This window comes from Otolemur garnettii, unplaced genomic scaffold, assembly GCF_000181295.1.
Source record: "Otolemur garnettii isolate 467f Iridium unplaced genomic scaffold, OtoGar3 scaffold00143, whole genome shotgun sequence".
In the NCBI taxonomy this organism is placed as follows: Eukaryota; Metazoa; Chordata; class Mammalia; order Primates; family Galagidae; genus Otolemur; species Otolemur garnettii.
This window is the reverse complement of record NW_003852538.1, coordinates 222,531-247,858: the sequence shown is the minus strand read 5'-3', so window position 1 is coordinate 247,858 and position 25,328 is coordinate 222,531. Positions and strand designations below refer to the sequence as shown.

The following is a 25,328-nucleotide window of genomic DNA, read 5'->3' as shown; positions in this document are numbered from 1 at the left end:
GTTCTGATCATAAAAGGATGCTGGATATTATAAAAAGCCAATGTGTTGGGAAGTAGTCCTTTTTCTATGCTTTGGAAAAGGTTATGTAACATAGGTACTAGTTCCTCTTTAAAGGTTGGGTAGAATTCTGATGTGAAGCCATCTGGTCCTGGACTCTTCTTTTTTGGGAGATTTCATGTAGTTGATTCTATATATTCTTGATATAGGTCTGTTCAACATTTCTAATTTTTTCTGGGTAAGTCTAGGAAGGTGACATGCTTCCAAGTATTGGTTGGTTTCTTTCAGATTTTCATATTTCTGAGAATAAAGTTTTTTGTAGTACTCATTAACAATTTTTTTTTTAATTTCTGAGGAGTCTGTTGTTCTGTTGTCTTTGTCATTTCTGATTGATGAAATTAGGGATTTTAATTTTCTATTTTTGGTTAGGCTAGCCAAAGGTTATCAATTTTGTTAAACTTTTCAAAAAACCAACTTTTTGATTCATTGATCTTTTGAATAATTCTTTTGTTTTCAATTTCATTTAATTCTGCTCTAATTTTTGTTATTTTTTTTCTTCTGCTGGGTTTGGGGTTGGAATGTTCTTCCTTTTCTAGTTGTGTGAGATGTTCCATTAGGTTACTGACTTTCTCTCTTTCCATTCCCTTGAGGAAGTCTTGCAGCACTATAAATTTCCCTTTTAGGACTGCCTTTGCAGTATCCCCAAGGTTCTGATTATTTGTACCTTCATGATTGTTCTGTTCCAAAAATTTGGTAATTTCCTTCTTCTTTTTTTTTTTTTTTTAAATTATGGAACACTTCATGAATTTGCATGTCATCCTTGCACAGGGGCCATGCTAATCTGCTCTGTATTGTTCCAATTTTAGTATATATACTGCCGAGGCAAGCACTGGTAATTTCCTTCTTAATCTCATCTTCGACCCAGCTATCTTTCAGTATAAGATTATTTAGTTTCCATGACTTTGTATGAGTATGCAGATTCCTGTTATTGGTGAGTTCAACTTTTATTCCATCATAATCTGAGAAAATATAAGGAATCATTCCTATTCTTTTAAATTTGCTGAAGTTAGACTTATAATCTAATATGTGATCAATTTTGGAGGATGTTCCATGGGCTGATGAGAAGAATGTGTATTCAGTTTTGTTAGGACATGTTCTGTAGATGTCTATTAAATTAAATTATTGTATGGTGAAGTTTAAGTCCAAAATTTCTTTGCTTAGTTTCTTATTGGAGGACCTATCCAACACTGCAAAGGGGTGTTAAAATCTCCAATTATTATGGTGCTGGAAAATATCAAATTGTTCATGTCTGTTAGTGTCTCCCTTATAAATTGAGGAAATTGAGGAGCATTTTGGTTGCGTGCATAAATGTTAATAATTGAAATCTCATCATGTTGATTATTTCCCTTAACAAATATGAAGTACCCATCCTCTTGTCTTTCTTTACTTTTGTTAGTTTAAATCCTAATGTATCTGCAAATAAAATTGCCACCCCTGCTTTTTTTCTGTTTTCCATTTGCCTGGATTATAGATGTCTGTTCCTTCACCTTGAGTCTATATTTATCCTTTAAGATAAGATGAGATTCTTGTATGCAGCAGATATTTGACCTGAGTTTTTGTATCCAGTCAGCCAACCTGTGCCTCTTTAGCAGACAATTTAAGCCATTCATGTTAATTGAGAGTATTGATAAGCCTGGTAGTATTTTGGGTGTCAAAATTTTTCAAAAGAGCAGTGAACATTTTTAATCCTTTTGCCACTGTGGAAGTGGGTTTTGATCAAAAATTTCTGAGTGAGTTTACTTTGGTGGTAGAATATTGTGGTGGTCATTATGGAGGATGGGTCTGAGAATATACTGGAGAGCTATTTTAGTCATTGTTCTTTTAAAATTTTAATTTTTGGATGTTTTATACTGTATATAGCAGGTCCATAAAATATTAATCTAGTAGAACATATGTATAACAGTAATTTATTTTATTTTATTTTTTTACTGTTGTGATATATGGTCACAGAGGTTAGGAAATCAGAGGTATAAATGTTTGGGACACTTGTTTAGTCATTTAATAGATGTACATTTGATCATACCTCTAACCCTTACTAGTGACCTTAAGCAAGTTACATAAACTCTCTAAGCCTCAGTGTATTCATCTGTAAAATGGTATTAATTATATAATATCTGCCTCATAAGGTTGCTTGAGGAGTAAGTTGTATAATGGATATAATACACTTAATGGATAACCTACACTAAAAAATGTATGATATTGTCTGACTGGTGAAGGTTGTATGAAGGAGGCATATGGAAGCCTTTGGGATAATAAATTCTAAACTCAAGGACTTTTTTCATTAAAAGACACTGATTAGAGTTTTATTATGGTCTGAGAAACTTCAATTATCATGTATTACTCAAATAAATCTGTCCATAATTTAAAGAACATAGATCACAAAATCATTTTTTCTGAGACTAGCAAACAAGCATATGATGACCTAGGTTGTTTGCAGTGTTCATTTTTGCTCCATAAAAATACTTATTTGCTCAATATAGATAGAAATTAAGTGCCTAAATACATCACTTTAGGAATCCTGAAGGCAATAGGGTTCTTTTCTTATTTTTTAGATTTGAGGTTTGTTGATTTTTTTAAACATTACTGTAAAATTCATCCCATCAGATAGAAAGAATTTTTAATTTTTATAAAGAGGTAAAATAAAACACTTGACAACCACTTACCTATTCAAAAGTTATTGTTCATTAAATTTTGTATATATACACACATATTCACACACATGTTAATAGCAAAAGATCCTTAATAATAAATATTGGAGTCCTGCAATCATCCTGGAAGAAGATATCTATTGATAACTTGATTCAGAATTAGAAGATATAAATTTTTAAAAGTCAACAGCAAAGTTAGCTTTTATTCTCAGGAACATGGTCTTATTCCACAGGAATTAGAAGCCTCATTAATCTGATACAGTAGAGCAGGGTTTTCCTCGTTAAGGCATTTCTGAAGATAAATATACATTTTTGAAGTTTGTGGAATTTTTTTGTTTTCTGTTTTTTTGTTTTTTGTTTAGTTTAGTCTGTGTTAACTCAATGCTCAGTCACTTATTCATGTAAACTTCATAAAACCTGACTAACAAGATGCCTGAACAGTTAGTTATATTATATACTCCTTATGAAATTTTTAAAAAAATAATGAAAAATAAAGGTAGAAAATGGAGCCTGAATACTCATGACAATTGGCTTACCATCTGGTTATCATCTAAGTCCATATGTGATTTTAGCAAAGTTAGGCCTTATATGTATAGTAACATGTAATGAAAAATCAGATGCAAAGAGGAATTCATAAAGGACTCAACATGCTCAACAAAAACATGTTGTGCACTTATCGTGTACAAGACATGGCTGGCTCTGTGCTCATAGCTCACTGGGTAGGGCACTGGCCACATACACCGGGGCTGGCAGGTTTAAACCCGGCCTAGGCCTGCTAAACAACAACAACAACAACAACAACAACAACAACAACAAAATTGCTGGGTGTTGTAGCAGGCACCTATAGTCCAAGCTACTTGGGAGGCTGAGGCAAGAGAATTATTTAAGCCCAGGAGTTTGAGGTTGCTGTGAGCTGTGACACTGTGGCACTCTACCAAGGGTGACATAGTGAGATTCTGTCTCAAGAAAACAAAAACAAAAACAAAACAACAATAACAAAAAGAGTTGAAATTCTAGGAGTGGAGTTTGGATAGATAAAAAGTAATATACAGATGAAAAAGACATGATCTTTTTCCTCAAGGAACTTCCAGTCTGGTGAGGGACATCGAGCTTTACAAGGTAGGCACGGAACACATTAAAGAAACAAACCTGTGGGATACGAGAAAGGAGGCCCTAGTAGAGATACGTGTCAGGTCTGGATTCAAAGTCAGGTTCTCTGACGCCCTGGCCTAGACTAGGTTGCCAGGAAAAGATAGGACACTCAGTGTCATTTGAATTTCAGGTAAATAAATAATTTCTTTTTATTATAAGTATACGCCATTGCATGAGACATACACTAAAAATTAATTTCTTAGTTTTTTAAATCTAAAATTCATATTTAACAGAGCTTCCTTTAGTTTTCTTGAATAAATCTGGGAACCTTATCCTAGACAAGCATGCTGGTTGTTTATAGTTTGTCAAATCTATACACCCTTTATTGCCTTAGTCTGTGTCCCTCCAAGAGGCTGACTGCTGTGATATCTGTTTCCTAGGTTCCTTGCCAGTGGCTTCTTATAGAATTCAGCCCGTGGAAGGCACTGGGAAGAGAGCAGACATGAGGTGAGAGAGGCCAGACTTTCTTTCTTTCCTCTCCCGTGCATCAGTGAAGTATCTCTGGAAGCACAGTTCCTGCCTGACTGTTCCTTCTACGAGGCTGCATCTCCCTTGGATGCTGGCAACAAACGTTTTCCTCCTGTTGCAGTTTCAGCTTTGGAAATAGCATCAACTTCCACTGCTGCTAATCTCTGGGTGCCTTGGCTTCGCTTTTTGTTTTTCTAACGTTGTCCAGACCTCTGTAGGTAGTTTATTATAATCTTCACTTGAAGACTATGATAATAAATCTTCTGAGTTAAACTCTGTTTCCTCCCTGAACCCTAGTTGGTAAAGCAAGTCCTTTTAACTCCTTTGAGCCTCAATCTCTTTATTTTTAAAATAAGGGAAATGGTACCTTCCTTACACATTTTGTGAACAGTTTATATATATGGATGTCATGGGGGTATCAGACATCTGAACTGATATTTAGCTGATATTATATCAACAATTCTTTCTACTTCTGGTATGACTAGTAATGCCTATTAAATCAAATCTTGTACAGATAACCATAAACTTCTGACAAAACATAAAGATCAGCTATCTGCAGGAACTGGATAATGACACACAGCAGGCAGATACTGAAGGAGAGTTAGAACTTTAAGAAAAGAAAAAATACTTCAAGAAGAGAAACAGTGGGACCTGTTTCCTATTTTTATAACTTTTAGACTGAAGGCAGACCCCAGACTGCACCAGTTGAGGAGGCTAAAAGTCCAATAGAGAGAGCTTACAGCCTTCCTGGCTGGAGAAGAATGAGTCCAGGGCAACTGTAACCCCTAGACATTGAGGAATCAGTCCCAGACAGAAGAGGTACAAGTTGGAGAGAGGGTTCTCAGCTCTATCTATAAACTCTTTTTGATTTCTAGCTGGCTCCTGAATTATACCTGTGTGGGGCAGGCACCAGAAGGCTGACTGCAACTAAAAGAATGGTACTGAGATTTAAGTCATTGTTTACTGCTGGTGAGAGAGAGTTTGCAGTATGAGTTCAGTCAAGCTAAGTATCTGTTGAAACAATCACGTTTTTCAGACAAATGTTAACAATCCAGAATTGCTACAAATACGTCATTTACAATGTCCCAAAATATAATCCATGATTACTTAACAAAGAAGCAGGAAACATGAATTTTAAAGAGAAAAGATAATTATCAGAACACCACCTTCCAAAAAATCTAGATGTTGGATTTTTAGGGATTTTTGTTGCATTTTATTGTGTTTATTCCAGTTTTGAAAGGAAGCAAAAGAGACTTCATTTTTCTCTTCATGAGAAAAATTGGAAATGTTGCTTTACAAAAGAGCAAGGCGATGAGGGGGCAATGTTACCGCTAGTTTTAGAGACAATCTGCTTCAGCCATATTGCATCTGTACTAGATTCCGTTAAATAGAGGGACCTCAGAAGAAAGGAAGTGCAGGTGGGTCAGAGGATTTTAGGAGAGGGTAATTAACTGCCTGAATCAAATCCATTCAGCCAGATCAAGGTACTGGCAGTGGAGAGGCCCTCAAAAGAGATTTCCAAATAGCCAATAAAAATGTCCCATGGAAAAAGATGTCCCATTGTCAATATTACAGTCTTAGAGAATACAGAGCCATTTATGACGACAGCAGCCATGTAAAAACTTTCTCATGCTTTTTATCTCTTCTGCTTCTCCTCCAACATCTTCTGTTCCACTGTAGTTAATAAACTAGGGGAAGGTAATCAGGGAAAGAAAGGAGGACTGCAGACACCCGGCTGCCAGAGGCAGGGAGGTTGTAACAGTAAAACAGTTTGGGAGTTTTGATTATTATCTATTCCCACACACTTACAATTGCTGCACACAGTCTGCATCTGTGGCCTGACACAGTTATAGAACTTTACCTGAGGAGGGCAGAGAACATAGGGGATCCCAGGGAAGGAAGGTGACATGGAAGAACTTTTAAAAAGTCAAAGGAAACACAAATAAGTTACTTAAAAAACAGTTATGTACTTAGGCCCATGCAAAGTGTTCTGATGACCGTTAAAGGATCATTTATAGAGTAAAAAATTCAGTGTGACTGGATACTTGGCACCATGTGGAATACTTTCTTTCTTTCTTTCTTCTTCTTCTTCTTCTTTTTTTTTTTTTTTTTTTTTGCAGTTTTTGGCCAGGGCGGGGTTTGAACCTGCCACCTCCACCTCCACCTCTAGCCAGTGCCCTACTCCGTGAGTCACAGGCACCGCCCCCTAGTAGAATGTTTCATCCCTTACCAGGTGCATAGTCTCCGCCAAGTTGCTTAATCCCTCTGTGCCTCATACCTTTCATTTGTAAATGAAATAATACTACCTGCTTTCTTAGGTAGTTGTGAGAATTAGATAAAATCTAGATTAAGTGTTTAACACAGTGTCTGGCAAATAATAGCTATTCAGCAAGTGATAATTACTATCATCTTCAACATCTGCCCTGAATGGTTTTACTGAATTTTTCTTGCAAGAAATTGTCCTATTTTTTATTTCCCTCATCTTAGTACACACTCACCAGTGGGCTTTAAATAATAATTTTTAGGTTTCCAGCTCGACTCTAGTCCCAGCTCTGAAGATTTCACACTGAGGGACAGCAGGCCCTCTGTGAGTGTCAGGCCCTGAGTGGAGTTTGGAGAGCTCTGCAGTCCCTTGGTCCAGAGACAACTGCAGCCTGTCTGATGATGTTCGCAGGACCCTGGTGCCTGTGGAGCAGCTTGCAGCTTGCTGGGCTGAGATTCTGCCCTCTGACCCCAACGGCCTTCCGCCTGCCTGGCCTAAACCTGCCCTACAGGTAGCTGCCAGCCATTTGCGAGGCCCAGCTTCTGGCTCAGAGACCTGCTCAGGGGCTTTGCTTCCCACACCATCCCAGTCCTGGCTTGGAGATCAACATGCCAGGGAGCAGCAGGCTCTGATTAGGTCCCAGAGCAACAACCTCTGCACACCTGACTGGCATTCACAGGACCTCTGTGCCTGAGAAATTTCTGCTGCTTGCTCATCCCAAATCTGCCCTCCCGGCCCCAGCTTCCTCCTGCCTGCTTGGCCCTCACCCTGCCCTCCAGGTTGGGTTGGCTGCCATATGCATGGCCCCTCTTCTGGTTCAGAGTCTTGCTCAGAGGCTCTGCCTCTGGCTCCTCTCTGGTTTCCACTAGGAGGCTCTGGCACTGGAGAGCATCTGGTTCAAACTGAGAGACTTGGGGTGATCATTTTGGCAGCCCCTGAGTGGAGTAGGGAGAGCACTGTGGTTCCTCCCTCCTCTTGGCCCTGACCCTGACCTCCAGATCAGACCAGCTAGCCATTGGCTATCAGCACAGCCTACTTTTCACCTCAGAGACCCTGATCACAGGATCTGCTGGCAGCTCCTCTTGAGTCTCAGCTCTGAGGTTTTCACTCCAGAGCCTGAGGCTGTGCCTCCAGAACTCCCCCAGGCCTAAGACACCATGCCCCAAGTTTTCAGCACTGCACCTGGACCCCCAAATCCCACTACAGAGCCTTCACCACCAAAGCATGATAGGAAGAGCTTCCTTAAAGTTCAGTTCTCCTTAGGGTCCCTTAGCCTTCAGTCACCAGCACGTTGCAATCTGCTTTGAGCAAACAGCCTGGGAACCCAGACAACCTTATCTGGCTGCTGCAGTTACCTCTGTGGGTACCATGGGTAGAACAATCCTCACAACACCAGCTTCAGTGAAGAGTATCAGCCAGGTCTCAACTCAAAGCTTCTATAACTATCTGGAGGTTTCCAGCAAGGATCAGGAATCCTACAAACCTAATAACCCATAATTGAGGAGAGAGGTTTCAGATAAGAAGAAACCAGCATAAGGATCCTGGCAACATGAAAAATCAAAACAGATCAATGCCCCCAAGAGATAACAATGGAGCTGTAGCAGTGAACTCCAATTATAAGGAAATTGTTGAAATGACAGAAATGGAATTCAGAATATGGATGGCAAATAAGATAAATGGAATTGGAGAGAAAGTTATAAACTGACAAAAGAAGCCCCAAAAGTATTTCAGAAAATTAATTAAAAAGTCATCAAAGAGCTTGACAAAATTAGAAAGAATGTAATTGACCTTAAAGATATAAAAAAGTCACTCAGGGATTTTCAAAACATAGAAATTTTTAGCAACAGTTTGAAGCAAGAAGAGGAAAGAATCTCTAACTTGAAGACAAGGTGCTCAAGCAAACCCAATCATTTAAAGAGGCAGAGAAGAGAAAAACAAGGTCAGAGCAATCACTTAGAAAGAAAAAAGAATCACTTAGAAAGACACGGAACTCCACAAAATGAAAAATTAGATGAATTATAGGTATCCCAGAAAGAGACAAAAAATGTGCTAAAAGCATAGAAAATATGTTTGAGGGAATTACTGTGGGAAACTTCTCTAGTTTTGCCAGAGATCCAGACATCCAGATACAAGATGGTCACTGAACTTGGGAAAGAGTCATAGCAAATAGAATACTTTCAAGACACATGGTATTCAAACTGGGCAAATTCAAAGTGAAAGACAAAATTCTACAAGTAGATGGACTTAGTGATAACTGACCTACAAGAGAAAACTTATCAAGATAACAGGAGACTTTTCAGTGGAAACGTTATAAGCCAAATGGGAGTGGGCTTATATGTTCAATATTTTTAAAACAACTTTTAGTGCAGTACCTGTGGCTCAGTGGGTAGGGTACTGGCCCTATATACTGAGGGTGGCAGGTTCAAACCTGGCTCTCGCCAAACTGCAACAAAAAATAGCCAGGCATTGTGGTGGGTGCCTATTAGTCCCAGCTACTCCGGAGGCTGAGGTAAGCTACCAAGGGCTATCAAGTAAGACTCTGTCTCTTAAAAAAAAAACACCAAAAAATACTTTTAGCCTAGAATTTTTGTCCTGCAAACTAAGTTTCACATTTGATGAAGAAATTAAGTCTTTTTCAAAGAATCAAACACTGAGGGAATTGGCCAATTCCAGAATTGCCCTGCAGGAAATACTCAGATAGGCACAATAGATGCACACCAGTGTAAAACCCCCCTAAAGCTAAAGGTGAGAGCCCAATCACCATGATTACTCAAGAGATAAAGCAAAGCAGTAAAGTTCTAAACAGAAAGAACAGAAACCTACCCCACTTATCAATTCTTTCAATAAATGTAAATGCTTGAACTCCCCATCCAACAAACATAGGCTGGATGAATGGATACAAAAATACAAAGCCAAGTGTCAGTTGTCCTCAGGAAATACATCTAACCCATATGAGTCAAGGTGAAAGGATGGAAAATAACATTCAATGCAAATGGAAACCAAAGGAAATGGTTTCTTTGGTTTCTTTGGTGGAACCGTTCTCATATCAGATACCATAGACTTCAAATCAACAAAAGTAAAAAAAGACAAAGGTAGGTCATTATGTAATGATAAAGGGAACAATTCAACAAGAAGACATAATAACCCTAAATGTTTATGCTCCTAACACTGGTGTGCCCAGATTCATAAAGAAAATGCTACTTGATCTATATAGAATGTTAAACAGCAGCACCATAATTGCTGGGGACTTCAGCACCCCTCTGACAGAACAGGGCAGATACTTCAAGCAGAAAATAAAGAAAGAAACAATGGACTTAAACAGAACTCCATAACAAATGAGACTTACACACATTTTTAGAACATTGTACTGCAAATCCACTGAATGTACCTTCTTCACATCAACTCATGAAACATTTTCTAAGACTGATCACATCCTAGGCCACAGAACACATCTCAACAAATTTAAAAACACAAATTATACCATGCATCTTCTCAGACCATAGTGGAATAAAACTGGAAATCAAAATACTCATTTCTACACAAAGTCATGGAAACCAAACATCTTACCACTGAATGATACTCAGATAAAGGAAGAAATTAAGATGGAAAACAAAAGATTCTTTGAACTAAATGATAAAGGGGGAAACAAGTTATCCCAATCTTTGGGATATAGCAACAGCAGTCCTGAGAGGAAAATTCATAACTATAAATGCCTACATACAAAACACAGAAAGATCACAAATGACCAATTTAATGAGTCATCTCAAGGAACTGGAAAAGGAAGAGAAAACCAATCCCAAACACAACAGAAGAAAGAAGAAAAGAAATAATCAAGATCAGAGCAGAACGAAATGAAGTTGATAACAAAAGAATTATACAGAAGATTAATGAAATGAAAACTTGGTTCTTAAAAAGATAGGCTATTCTCTATGTCAACCAGAAGCAGAAAAAAAGGACTCCAATAAATTGAGTTAGGAATGAAAAATAACTCACAATCAATACTAAGGAATACAAAATATCATCTCTGAATATTATAAAAATCTCTATGCAAATAAAATTGAAAGCATGGAGGAAATGTACAGATTATTAGAAAAATGCAATCTCCCCTAGGCTCAATCAGGAAGAAAGAGAATTTTCAAATAGACTAATATCAAGTACCAAAATTGAAACATCAATTAAAAAATCTTCCCACAAAAAAAAGTTCTGTACCAGATAGTTTCACACCCAAATTTTACCAGATCTATAAAGAAGAACTGGCACCTATCCTGAAGTAATTATTCCATAAAGAAGAAAACAATTCCCCCCAACATGTTTTATGAAGCCAGTATCACCTTAATATCAAAACCAGGAAAGGACTCAACCAAAAAAAGAAAGAAAGATAACTACAGACCAATATCCCTTATGAATGTAGATACAAAAATTCTCAATAAAATCCTAGCAGACTAAATTCAGCTGCACATCAAAAAAAAAAAAAAATTAAAAATTCACCATGAACAAGTGGGTTTCATCCCAGAAATGCAAGGATGTTTTAACATATGCAAATCTATAATTGTAATTTTCCACATAAATAGAAGTAAAAATAAAGACCATATGATCCTCTCAATAGATGCAGAAAAATCATTTAACAAAATTCAGCACCCTTTTATGATATGAAGAGTTAGCAATATAGGCATAGATAGGACTTACCTCAAAATTAGAAAAGCCTTATACAACAACCACAGGCAACATCATACTGAATGGGGAAAAATTGAAAGCATTCCTGCTCAGAACTGGAAACAGGCAAGGTTGCCCACCATCACCACTTCTATTCACGTGGTACTGGAAGCTAGCCAGAGCAATCAGACAAGAGAAGGAAAACAGGGGTATCCAAAAGGGGAAAAAAGAGGTCAAACTTTGCTCTGTGGTGGTGATATGATTTTATATCTAGAAAACCTCAAAGATTCTGCCAGGAGACTCCTGGAATTGATAAATAAATTCAGCACAGTCTCGGGGTACAAAATCAATGAACACAAATCAGTAGTTTTCATATATGCCAACAACAGTCCAGCTGAGAACTAAATTAAAGACTCAATACTCTTCACAATAGCAACAAGGAAAACAAAATACTTAGGAATAGATTTAACTAGGGAGGTGAAAGTTCAGAGAGAACTACAAAATAGCTTTCATATAAGCAAACAACAGTCCAGCTGAGAACCAAATTAAAGACTCAATACTCTTCACAATAGCAACAGGAAAACAAAATATTTAGGAATAGATTTAATTAGGGAGGTGTAGTTCAGGGAGAACTACAAAACAATGAAGAAAGAAATAGCAGAGAACATAAACCAGTGGAAAAACATTATGGTCATGGATTGGCAGAATCAACATTGTTAAAACGTCTGCACTATCCACAGTGGGATCTACAGATTCAATGCAATCTCCAATCTCCAATAAAATACCAAAATCAATTTTTTGCAGATCTAGAAAAAGTAATTTCGTGCTTTGTATGGAACCAGAAAAGATCCCAGCACAGCCAAACCAACTTTAATCAAAAAGAATAAATATAAAAACATCAGTTTATTAGACTTCAAGTTATACTACAAAGCTATAATAACAAAAGCAGTGTGGTACTAGCACAAGAACAGAGACATTTACCAATGAATCAGAACAGAGAACCTGAATATAAAACTATCGTCATATTGCGACCTGATATTTGGCAAAGCTGACAAAATAATGTACTGGGGAAAAGAATCCCTATTCAATAAATGGTTCTGGGAAAAATCAAGTGGTCACATGTAGAAGACTGAAATAGTATATACCTCTCACTACTCACACAAATTAATTCACAATGGGTAACAGCCCTAAACTTAAGACATAAAAGTAAAAGAATTCTAGAAGAAAATGTTGTAAAAGTACTTCTATATATCAGCCTAGGCAAAGAATTTATGATAAAGATCCTAAAAACAAGTACAGCAACAAAAATAAATAAATGGGACTTGATCAAATAAACTTCTGCACATCAAAGTAAACAATCCATTAAAGTGGACAACCTCTAGAATGGGAGAAAATATTTGCATGCTATACATCTGATAAATGGCTGATAACCAGAATCTACGAAGAACTCAAATAAGTTAGCAAGAAAATAAACAACCCCATTAAAAAGTGTACAAAAGACATGAATAGAAATTTTTCAAAAGAAGATAGACAAATGGCCAATAAACATATGAAGAAATGCTCAACATCTCTAATCATCGCAGGGAAATGTGAATCAAAACTACAATGAGATATCACTTAACTCCAGTGAGAATGGCTTTTATCAAAAATTCCTCAAACAACACAAGCTGGCATAGATGCAGAGAGGTAGGACACTGGTGGGGGGACTGCAAACTAGTACAACCTCCATGGAAAGTAGTCTGGAGATGCATAAAAGAACTAAAAGACTTAACCATTTGATGCAGCAATCTTACTACTGGATATTTACTCAAAGGAAAAAGTGACATTTTATAAAAAGGACATCTGCACTCAAATGTTTATAGCAGCATAATTCACAATTGCAAAGTGCCCATCAATACATAAGTAGATTAATAAAATGTGGTTTATGTAAACCAGGGAGTATAATACAGCCATAAAAAATAACAGGGAACTAATAATTTGTACATTAACGTGGTTGAAACTGGGTACCACTCTTCTAAGTGAAGTATCACATGAATGGAAAAACAAACACCACACTTACTATCAATTTGGAACCAATATGTCAACATCTATGTGCTCATATGGAAATAACACTCACCCAAACTCAAGTAGGTGGGAGCGGGGAGGAGATCAGTAAATTCTCCCCTAATGGGATGATACACACTGTCTAGGTGATGGGCACACTTCTAACTTTGACTCAAAGGGTATAAATGCATTTATGTAAGCAAAAAAATTGAACGCTTGTAATATTCTGAAATAAAATTTTTTAAATGTTTGTAAGAAAATAAACATATAAATTAATGAAAAGTTCCCTGAAGCAAGATATACTACAGAGATAACCAGAAATGTAAGCAAAGAAGAAAGAATTTTTATAAATGCAATATGATCTTTTAAAATGATTAACATAATGACTGGAACATAGTGAGTGCTCGGAAAATATTGGTGGTGGTAGTTATTATAGTTGCTTGAGAGCATCTTCCTCTCTTTCCACCATGTACTAGCTGTACCATTTCTGATACTCTAATCTCTTTGAATGTTTCTTCATGTGTGAAATAGGCTTTTATTTCCTTTACTGACCTCACAGTGTTGTTAGGAAGAAAATAATTTTTTTGAAAGCATTTGTAAAGTGCATTAGTACTTTACATAGTTACCATTCAATAAAAAAAAAGAAAGCATTTGTAAACACTATGTAAATATGAGTAGCATTATTTTATTTATGGTACAAGTTACCTTTTAAAATATTATTTATAAATCCCTTTAAAACAATTTTGCATAACACTCAAAGGTTTTCTGTAAGAAGGTAGAGCTGGTATTCTCATTCACAAATTACTTTCTAAAAGTAAGGCTCATGGTCACTTTGGCAGCACATACGAGGTCAGACAATTAAGTCCAAGAACTCATCTTAGAAAGAGTGCTGTGTTTACCTCAATGCTGAACATCACTGTGGTCACTCTCAGAATACTCCCCTCAGCCTTCTGGTGACCACAGTGATACTCAGCAATGAGGTGGGTAGCACTTTTTCTAGGATGAGTTTGCCAACTTAATTGTCAGACCTTGTATCATGACTCAGATGGTCATTCCAGAAAGAGAGTTCCAATATTGCTTTGAAAGGTGGGCTAGATGCTGGTAGCAGTGCAGAGCTTCCCAAGGGGGAGGACCTCCAAGGTGACCAAAGTGATATTCAGCAGTGAGTTGCAGCACTTTTTCTAGGATGAGTTTGTGAACTTAATTGTCCAAACTTGCACACTAAAAAGTGCATTTTTTTAGTCTTTATGCATAGATGCTGTACTTTTAGGGAAGTTTGCAAGTTCCTGCTAGCCCACCAATCTGTCTTCTTCTGGGTATTGAACTTTCCTATCTTACCTAAATTTCTCAATTGATGTTCCTAGTTTGGTAGACAAGAAGGGTTCAAATTCTGATAGGTTCATATTTTACTTGCAAAGGTAAGGCAAACTAAGGAATTGAGAGGAGGGGACTGTCAACTAGCACACATTAAGTGATTATTCCAGTGTTAACTAAGAACATCCATTTTAGACGTGTGAGATCAAAAGATGAGCACTTTCAGTGGAGGCACAAAATGTGGCCGCCACCACCTAGGAATAAATAGCTCAACAAACTTTCATTTCATTTACGTCCAGCAGAAGGTAGCTGCTTCCCACCAGATGGTGAATTCTTAGTTCATTTTTAACTACCTGCAAAATCAGAGCACATGGCTCCAACCTCATTTTATTTTAGAATTCACCTTTGACTTTGGACTAGATTATTATAGTTTCTGATTTCTGTAGAGGCCAGACATTTCTTAGAGGGCAAGAAGCCAAAGTCGTAAACAAACATGCAGGTGAACAAGTTTTCTTCTGTAAAAGTCACTCTCGATAATTCAGCTGTAAGTGTGGATTGAATTTTGGTTTCAGGCCTATTTCCCTTCTCTACCTGCATAATACCAGTTACCTTCATTAACTAAAGAAATGAAAGCTGATTTTAAATTATTATAAAGAAAACATAATTTTGATGGCAATTGGAATTTCTATGTAGTGCATTCTGGAGTTGATATAAATCCTCTAGATGATCTTATCAATTCTCATTTCCCAAATCTCTGTTAGTATTCAGGATTGAGAAGTCACACACAATTACTCTAGGCCTCCAAGACAATAGGGATATGATTTTTCAGTAATGCGGAGTCATCAGAGAGCTCAGCCAGAGCTCTAATCAAACACAGCAGGACCTCAAATAACATCATCTCCTTCAATGTGGTTTTGGTGTGATGCTATTGAGAAAAAAATGGGTTCTGGGCTAGAGCCATGGTCTGCATGGAGTTTGCATGTGCTCCCATGTCTGGGAGTGTTTCCTCAGACATCCCAAGGATGGGCCTGCCCGGGAGAAGAGAGTGTCCATCAGGGGTGCTCAACCTTTTTTCTTTTCTGCCACACTTGAAAGAATGAGTTGCCTTGGGCCACACATTAAATACACAAACACTAATGAAAGCTGAGGGAAGAAAAAGATCTGTGCATACTTTTCACGGTATCTGACACCACAGATAAGTGAAACAGTCCTCAAATAATCTGCATGCAGCTCTAGGCCACAGGTTGGACACCCTTGGGACAGTCTCAGCATGTGTGCGTATGGGAGCCTGTGAGTGCACCCTGCCTCCCCAGGGCTGCTTCCCACCTTGTGCCCCTGGGCTGCCGGAATAGGTTCCACCCACCCTTGACCCTAAACTAGAATAATTGGATAAATAATTCTCTTGGTTTTTATTTATTAATCTTTCATAAATGAATGTATAGCTCACTGTATTTCAATGTTTAGCATTAGAAATATTTTCATCTTATTTATTTAGAAGTTCAGTGGTACTTTTGTGATCAGAAATATGCCCTTAACAACTTAATTTTTATTTGTATCAATTAGCTTATGGTAAAATTTGTTTCCTTCCAAAATACATCATTTTGCTTAAAGTTATAATTCCCAAGAACCCATCAATGTTGTTAAGTGAGAACTTACCGTATTTTGGATTTGCCTGAACTTATGACCATACACAGCCTCTTTAAAATTAGGGCAAACATCTTGCAGAAGCATGCTGTTTGTAGAAAGAAGATGGGACCCCCAGAAGGATCAGGATCTGGGAAAATATCACTATTGGGAAAATAATTAAATCATTTACAACAACCCTAGAGTGGACTGTTTTGTCTGCTTTTTGGATGCAGTTTAGCAAATGGTATTTTGAAGACAGTGATGTACTACTTTACCATCAAGTATAAATTCATCTCAGCTGTTTTCATCTTTACTTCCCTGGATGAATTGACTATTGTATTGAGTACAATAAATAGGCAATGATGGAAAAGTGGTGTGTGTGTGTGTGTGTGTGTGTGCATATACAAAAGGTGCCAAAAACGTATACACATTTTAAGAAAGGAAAAAAAAAAGAAAATGTATTTAAACTGCAATATTAAATATACACTGACAATGGAAGATGAATCCAAGTCACGTTTGACTCCTGAAATTGTAACAGGTGTTCAAATGATCACCATCAGTGTCCAGCACTGCTGAACTGCTGCTTGAGCAGCGTTGACCAAAGCGTCACTTGCGTCGCTGTGTGTGCTGCTTCTTCCTGAAGTACCACGTTGTAGCCGGCCCTCTATGGTACACTGTATCTTTTATGTTCCCTCATAGGTAGATGTTAAGGGGTTTTAAGTCAGCAGAATGTGGGGGAAACTCAACCGCACCTCTTGGTCCTATCCATTTGCCTGGCAAATTCTCATCAAGATAAGCTTTCACATCTAGGTGAAGTGTGGCGGGGTGCCACCTTGTTGGAAGTAAAATCAATCATTCCCCCAAAGTGCATGAATTGGAAGTAAAATGGATGTGCATAGCATGTCTAGACACGCTTGACAGTAACGGTACCTTCAACACAGAATGGTCCACTTGGTCTCCTTAACGACAGTCTACACCACACGCTGAGGGCTGGTACATTGACTTCTTCTCCCAGATGAGTGTGTGCACCCGTTAGGCCTGCTGGCGGCGCTGCTGAGTACTCACACCTCCACGTCATTGTACTTCCATGACGTTCTCTCGGGTTTCAAATACCACTTCAGAATGGTCTTGCTCTCCTTGACGAACGGTTGCACTCTGCCATTTCCTTTGCCCGTTCTCCCTGTGGCGGAGAGACCTAGCACTCATTTGATTAATGCTGTCTTTTGAGTGAATTTCATACTGTGCACACATTGCTAAGTGATTCAATTCAACTTTAAAAAATAATACATAGTGACATGTCTTAAAATGAGTATACGTTTTCTGGCACCTCCAGCATGTATGAAATTAGTTTCAAAGAAATAATACAAATCTTTATAGTACAGTTCCATGTAATAATAATTGCTCTCAGCTTCATGTGAACTATTTTGTTGCTGTGCACTCTTATAGCATAAAACATAATAGCAATACCTATAAAAATGTGAAGTTGGAAGGAATGTTTGAGAATAACTAGTCCAACATCGTAATTTTACATATGAGGAAACTGAAGATTATAGTTATATTTCTTGATTTGATAATTTTATGCTTCATTTATTGACTCCTGATATAGAAAATAAATATTTATTTAGTTCTTCGTAGTTTTTCTTGTCCTGTTGTCCTTCCGTAGAGTTGTATCACCAGTTTTTGCTAAACTAATTTAATCTTTGTTTTCATTATTAACATAAGAATATTGTTTCCTGGAAAGCTAAGCTAAATCTATGTCATACACCTTTTCTTACATACATACTCTTTTTCCTTAGATTAATAATTGGCTGGTTCATTTATTGGTTCATTTTCTATGTATCAACTCTTAATTTTTTACACGCTCACTTTATCTGTTATATGACGACTAATTAATTTTCAAATATTCAAATCTAAGATAATCTGCCCATCTCATTTGGATACCTATCTCCTCATCTGTCATCGTCTTGCTCTGATCTGGTTGTTTTCTGAGGTTGGCTATACAGCTGGAATTATGAAAATTAGGATGGTCCTTGACCACTCCTTCTTACTCTATGTCCAGTCTGCAGCCAAAGATGCTGCTTCTAGCTCCACAATGTATCCAGAATCTTGCCCTCCTCTGCCACCATTCCCTCTAAGCCACCATCATTGCTCATTTTAACCACTGAAATAACTTCCTTAATTCTTTAGCCCATTTTCCCTTTCAGCCTGTACTCCACACTATAGTCTTTAAAAACATAGCTTAAACCATCTTCTATATTTATAGTTCAGTGTAAGTGAAGAAAGGAACTATATTCCCAAATGTTCATTTCCTTTTCTAAGTGTGTATGTGGGGAGTGGGGCAGTGTGGGGGTTGGTAGTGGTAGCAGATTATGGGTATGGAAATTCCATATACCTTCTCTCCAATGGCCCTGTAGTAGGTCAGTGTTAAGGAAAACAGACAAAGAGTCAAACATTTATGCAATGAGTAATTACTGTGCACTGTGGGGCTATAGAATTCTAACCTGTGAAAATTTGCAAACTTTTGTAGGAGCTAAGATATGTATGCAGATCACACTGAAAGAACAAAACATGATTTTATTATATGTAGAAACTAGCATTAGAGGCTCCTTAGAAATTCAGAGAGAGAGAATGTGCCATTTTGGTTGGCAAATCAAGAGCACTCTATAGAGAAGGCAGAATTTGAGTTCAAATTTAAAATAGAGGTGATATTTTCACTTTCAGAGACAGGATAGAGCATTGTAGACTGAGATAACAGTAACAGTAAAGGTATGGAGAAGGTAAATTGTTTTACTCAGGGTTCTCTGGAGAAACAGGACCAGTAGAATAGAGATAGATAGATAGATAGGAAGGAATTTATTATGGGGATTAGCATAATTAGTTATCATTATGTGATTCTGGAGTCTGGATAGTTCTGCAGTATGCTGCCTGCAAGCTGGAGAACCAGGGAAGGCAGCAGCATAGCTCAGTCCAAGTCTGAAAGCTTGAGAACCTGGGAGACTGTGGAGCTGGTGCAAGTCCTGGAATCCAAAGGGAACTGGAGTTCTGACATCCAAGGGCAGGAGAAGATGCCCGTCCCTGCTGCAGGAACGAGAGCATGGATTAGCTTTCCTTTGCCTTTCTTTCTGTCCAAGCATTCGACCAGTTAGATGGTGTCCACCCACACAGGGTGAGGCTGGCTCTTCCTCATTCAGTCTATTGATTCAAATGCCGATTTCTTCCAGAAATAATGCTTTACCAGCTGCGTATTCCTCAACCCAGTCAAGTTGGCATCCAAAATTAACAATCACAGAAGTATACAGCCAATTTAAAGAGAATATGAACTAGGACGATTTGATATGTTGAATTTGTGCTGGAAGGTAGCTGAAAAGTAAGATTAAAAGAACAGACAGGTTTTGTTAATATTGACTGTGTAATTGATTGGTTGCCTTCTTCATATTTAATTATCTTTTATATATAATTGGCAATAATGATAGCTCTCAGCTAACTCCAAGATAGATTTATTATTATCTCCATCTATTGATGAGAAAATTTGAGGTCCAAGGAGATTAAATAATTTGCGTAAGGTCAAAAGACTACAAGGTGGTGTAGCCAGTATTGGAATCTGTGTCGTCTATTCTCCCTGTGCTCGGAGTGCTCTGCCTTTGCTGGCATTACTCACTTATTATATGTGTTGCAAATATCTTCTACATTTTCAATTCATCATTTAAATTTGTATGTGGTCTTTTTCACTAAACAGATATTGAAAATTTTACATGGGCATAATTTCAATATTTTTATTAATTTTAGTCAAGTTTTATTTCATAAGGAAGGCTTTTACAAGTAGGATTAAATTTGATCCAGCACTATCACTACTGGATATTTACCCAAGGGGTAAAAAAGACATTTTATAAAAAAGATGTTTACTCAAATGTTTATAGCAGCACCATTCACAATTGCTAAGATGTGGAAACAACCCAAGTGCCCATCAATATCTGAGTGGATTAATAAAATGTGGTGAATGAATACCTTTTGTAACAACCTGGGTGGAACTAGAGACCATTCTCAGTATATTCTCCCTATTAAATTGGAATGAATCAATCAGCACTATGTACAAATATGGAAGTAAAACTCAGTGGAAATCAAGCAGGTGGGGGAAGGAGGGGATGAGTAAAACCATATCTAAGGGGTACAGTGCATACCATCTGGGGGGTCATACAGCTTTGACTCAAAGCAAATCATATAGCCAAAACATTTGTACCCTTTTAATAGTCTGAAATTTAAAAAAAACCCATAAATTAAAAAGCCTTAATATGAAGGATGACAAAAATATTTCCAACTATCCTTTCTTTTGAATTATTATACTTTTATTTTTAACTTCGTGATAATTCTTAGTCTTTTATTATGTTTATCTATAGTTTGAGGTAGGAGCCTAATTTCACTTGTCCTCCACATGGCTGGTCAATTATCCTCAAACATATCCTTTCCTACTTATGCCACCTTGATATATGGTAGACGTTCCGAAATTTGCCATGTTGCTGGACATTGTACCAATTAGTGTTTCATTCTGGTTAAAAAGAATTTTTTATAAAATACAACTCTGGAAGGGATGCCAGTTAGAAATGTTATACAGTAAATTAGATAATATTGGGTTAGTTAGATACCCAATTGAGATAAATGTAGCTAAATGCAGCAATTTTGGCTCTGGAGGCCAAATCTTTGGGGGGGGAGAAAGATCTTAAAAAAAAAAAAAAAGAAAAGAAACGTTAATTTTAAATGTAGGAAAAACGATTTCCTTCGTCATAGTGTTGCTTCTGACAGGCAAAGCTCTCACATTTATAAAAGATGACAATTATTGAAGTACATCTGGCACCAACTGAAATAATGAGGACTTGTAATCTGACTTTTTAATAAGCAAATATCTTCAATTTTTCTGATATTTTCCAATAAGAAAGGCATAGAGAAATGGCCATGATGATAAATGAGAATCCGTTCTCTGGAAATGTGAAACTAAGATGGATTGGGGCAGGGAATATCAAATCTTTTTATTTCCTCTAGGACAACACTATGCAGCTTTATTAGCGGTGTTTTTGTACAGAGAATCAGGAATGCATCTGAAAATATTGAATAATCTCTCCCCATTTCACTATGTGCATGCTCTGAACAATTAATGTCCTTACTTGCCTTCACAAAGGTTCAGTGTGATCTAACACAGATTCAACCATCTGTCTGTGTTTTCTTTCATTTGCAACATTTGTTCTTCCTGCTGATCTGACTGCTTCTTTTCTCTGCTTTCTGATTCACATAGAGCAAGCTGTCCCAGAAATGTACTTGTTAGCCAAAAGCAAGTCTCTTGGACTACAGAAATATAAAGTATTCTCCTATTATATTCATCCATACAGTAACATTTAAAATTCTTTTTTCTTAAAGTATATTGCCTGGAAAGCATACCAGATTCTTACTAACAGAAACTTTTCATCCTGTTGGTAAAATCAAATGTATGTAAACCTGAAATCATGCTCGGAAAAAATAAATGGTCCTGAAGACCATTAATGTCCTGTTTCAGTAACGTTCCAACACTTCTCGGGAAGTGCATTTCAGCACATCTTACTGGAATTAGACTTGCCTTCCTCCTGAAGTACATTCTTTCTGTGTTCTTCAGTGAAAGTCTTTTGGTGACTAATCCTCTCAGTTTGGGATTTGGGGGGAAGGGTTAGTATTATTATTTCCTTTTCTTTGTCAGAAGATCTTTGAATTATGTAATTTCACTGTCTTCTGACTCCCTTTGGTTTTTTTTTTTTTTGGATTGTGTGTTTTGAGAAATGGGTATCTTGCTATGTTTCCCAGCCTTAACTTGAATTTCTTCTCAGCTCAAGCAGTCTTCCTGACTCAGTCTCCTAAGTACTGAGACTACATTCTATACCTGGCCCATTGTTATTAAGAAATTAGCTGTCAGTTGTGTCTTCCTTGTGGGTACCCAGCCTTTTCTTTCTACTTTCTATTAAGATTTCCTCCTTGTCTTTTGTTCTGCAGCTTCATTCTACAGGGTGTTCCAAAAGTCACCCTAAAGTCACCACGCATAGGGAAAATGGGAAATTGTGGCTAAATGTACCTTTATGTACAAAATATTCATTACAAAATTTTAAAAAATATGTACAAAATATTCTCTACATATTGGCCACCTCTTTCTACACAACAAGAGTTCTCTCCCATTCATGGTGTTCACATTCCAGGATATGTGCTATTATGTGAGCTTGTTAGTTTTTTCTATGTGTATAGACTTCTGGGATACCTTGTAGTTGGCCAAGAATTTGATGAATTCAAAATTTTCATATGTCCCTGACTCAATCCTGTCTTTAGTAAATTTCTCTTAGCTTATTTTAGGCTCATTCAATGATTCAAAATGGATTAACTTTAATTTTATAGGAATTTTTAGATGTTCTATGGAAGGAAGGTTTTAGAATTGCTCCACCATCTTGTTACACTGATGACATTTTTATATCTTTTTCACTTTCAAAGATAATTTCACTGGATTTAGAATTTTGGGTTGATTTTTATTTCTTTCACCATCTTAATTATTTCACCCTACTCTCTTCTTGCTTATATGTTTTCTAATGGGAAGTCTGCTATAAATTTTATTTATATTTTCCTGTACACACAAGGTGGTTTATTCCTCTAGCTTTTTATAAGATTTCCTCTTTGCCTTTGGTTTTCTGCAATTTGAATATTAAATGCGCAGATGTGGGTATTTTTGTTTTTGTATTTATACTGCTTGATATTCTGTGAGCTTCCCAGATCTGTAGTTTAGTGTCCACCATTAATTTAGGAAAGTTATTGGCTATTAGTACTTCAAATATTTCTCCTGCTGTGTTTTATTTTTCTTCTTCTGGCAATACAATTATAAATCTGTTATATCTTCTGCTATTGGTCCATAGTTGTCATATGTTCTGTTCTGTTTGGTTTTTAAGATAAGATCTTTCTATATTGGTCTGGTTGGTCTGGAATTCCTGGCCTCAAGTGATCTTCCCACCTCAGCTTCCTATGTTCTGTCTTTTTTCATTGTTTTTACTCTTTGCATCTCAGATTGGAAAGTTTCTATAGGACTATCTACAAGACCATTGTTTCTTTCTTCAGTTAAGTCTACTGATAAGTTTGTTGACGGTATTCATCATTCCTGCTGATCTAATTTTATTTCTAGCATTTCCTTTTTATTTTTCTCTGAGAGTTTTATATTTTTCTGCTTATACTGTCAATAGATCTTGTATTTTTCTATGTTTTCCACTAGGGTCTTTTACTTATATTTTAAATTCCCTATATTCCTTGCACCTGTGACATATCTGAGTCTGGTTTTCATGGTTGCTTTATCTTTTTAGACTGTTTTCACCTTGCCATCTAGTGTGCTTTGTCATTTTATGTTAAAATCTAGACTTGTAATAACAATGGGGCAAATAGGCCCTTAGTGAGAGGATGTATGTTAATCTGGCTAGGAGATGTGCTGGTTAATGTCTGTTGTAGTTAGAGGTAATACAGACTTCACATTTCTCTGTTGTTCTTGGACCTTATTTTATCTCCTGTACATTTCATATGTACTGCTCTTCAAAGGGAGTCTAATTCTTGCAGCTCTTTTAGCTATAATATGTGACCTGCTGATATGGTGGTAGGATGAGTGGTAGGAGAAAAAAAATACATTGTAATCTTCTGATCGAGTCTTAGTTTTTTTAATAGACTGAGCCTTGAGTCTGTGACATTCACAAATGTTTCTATTCTTTCTTCATTGGGGTAGCTTTTGTGCCTTACTCCCTTTTCTCCAGCTGCAATGTCCTCAATCTTTTTCCTCAGCCTTGTCCCCCACTGACTGTGGTCTTCCTTCCTCACAATTTATGCAAGATAGGAAGACAGAATGGGGTGAAAGTAGACAGGAATTCCCTTTCCTCACCTGGGATAAGTTATCAGAATTATGCTCTTGCAAAGAACTTTCCTTAGAGAACAATCTGTGTGTCATTTGTGATGGTTACACTTCTCCTCTCCCTGCCAGAACCAAGAATGAATCTCTCGGGATCCTCATGATGACAACTTATTAAGATGTCTGGAAAGACCGTGAGAGTGTGGGTGCTCTGTAAGACTGTAGCATTCAGGAGTTTCTCACTTTCACATTAGTTTAAACTCAGCATTTAGCAATTATCAAAATGGAGGTTGTTAAGAGTTCCTACCAGCTTATGTCTCCAGTGGCTGTTTCTCCAATTAAGCAGATATCAGCTGCTCTACATTTCTCTAGGAGGACCTGTCTCTCCAGGTTTCAGGGTGGAGATTTGCTCCAAATTATTAGTATTCTGAGGGATCTGAGAAAAGTCATTGATTTTTAGATTCTCCAGGTTGTGCTTATTGTAAGCAGGTTAGTCACAACTTAAAAGCTCTTGAAATGTGGAACTAAGGAAAGGTAAGGAGGAGGGGGGAAAAAAAAGAAATGTGGAACTAAAACTAGAAGTCTCACTACTGACTTTAAAATTTTCTTTATGGTTTGGATTCTTCATTTGCAAACAAAAGAAATGAAGTCTGGCTAACTTAAGTAAAAAGCTATGTCAGAAAGACAGTGAGAACAGAGGCAGTTTTGAACATCAATAAATAGGAACTTTAGGAAAGTTTTATCAACAAAAATTTTAGTTAAGATTCCCCAATGAGATGAATAAATTTCAATCATTTTTATTATCTTTATTAGTCTCCTCAAGATTCAAACTTCAGGAATTCTAGAGAGAAGGTGTTATGGTTGCAGCAGAGCTTTTGTATTTTCCCAAATCTGTAAATAAAATTAGAGTGAGAAGCTTGATAGCAAATCATCTGGAGATCATATATAGCAGAAGTAGATTATAAAATGTTCTCACAAACTCTAAAATATGCATACCTGCAGGCCCATGGTTATCATTGTCTTTGTGGACGACACCTGTAAAAGATGGTGATTATTTTTGTAAGGAAGGAATTATTTTCAGGATCAGTAAACTGAAGGGGTTTCTGAAGTGGCTTGGAATGTTTTTTCTTAATGTGGATGTTAATTACAAGAGTGTTTGCCTTTTAATAATTCACTAAGCCATACATTTTTCTTATGTGGTTTTCTTTATCTGTTTCTTATTTGA

The 25,328-nt window shown here is 37.0% G+C and overlaps 1 non-coding gene across 1 annotated transcript; it reads right to left on the bottom strand.

Annotated features, from left to right (window-relative positions):
• Nucleotides 1-780: 780 nt before the first annotated feature.
• Nucleotides 781-887, bottom strand: LOC111728192. The gene has a single exon (XR_002775568.1). It is a non-coding gene; the product is annotated as a U6 spliceosomal RNA (small nuclear RNA).
• Between the last annotated feature and the right edge of the window lie 24,441 nt (nucleotides 888-25,328).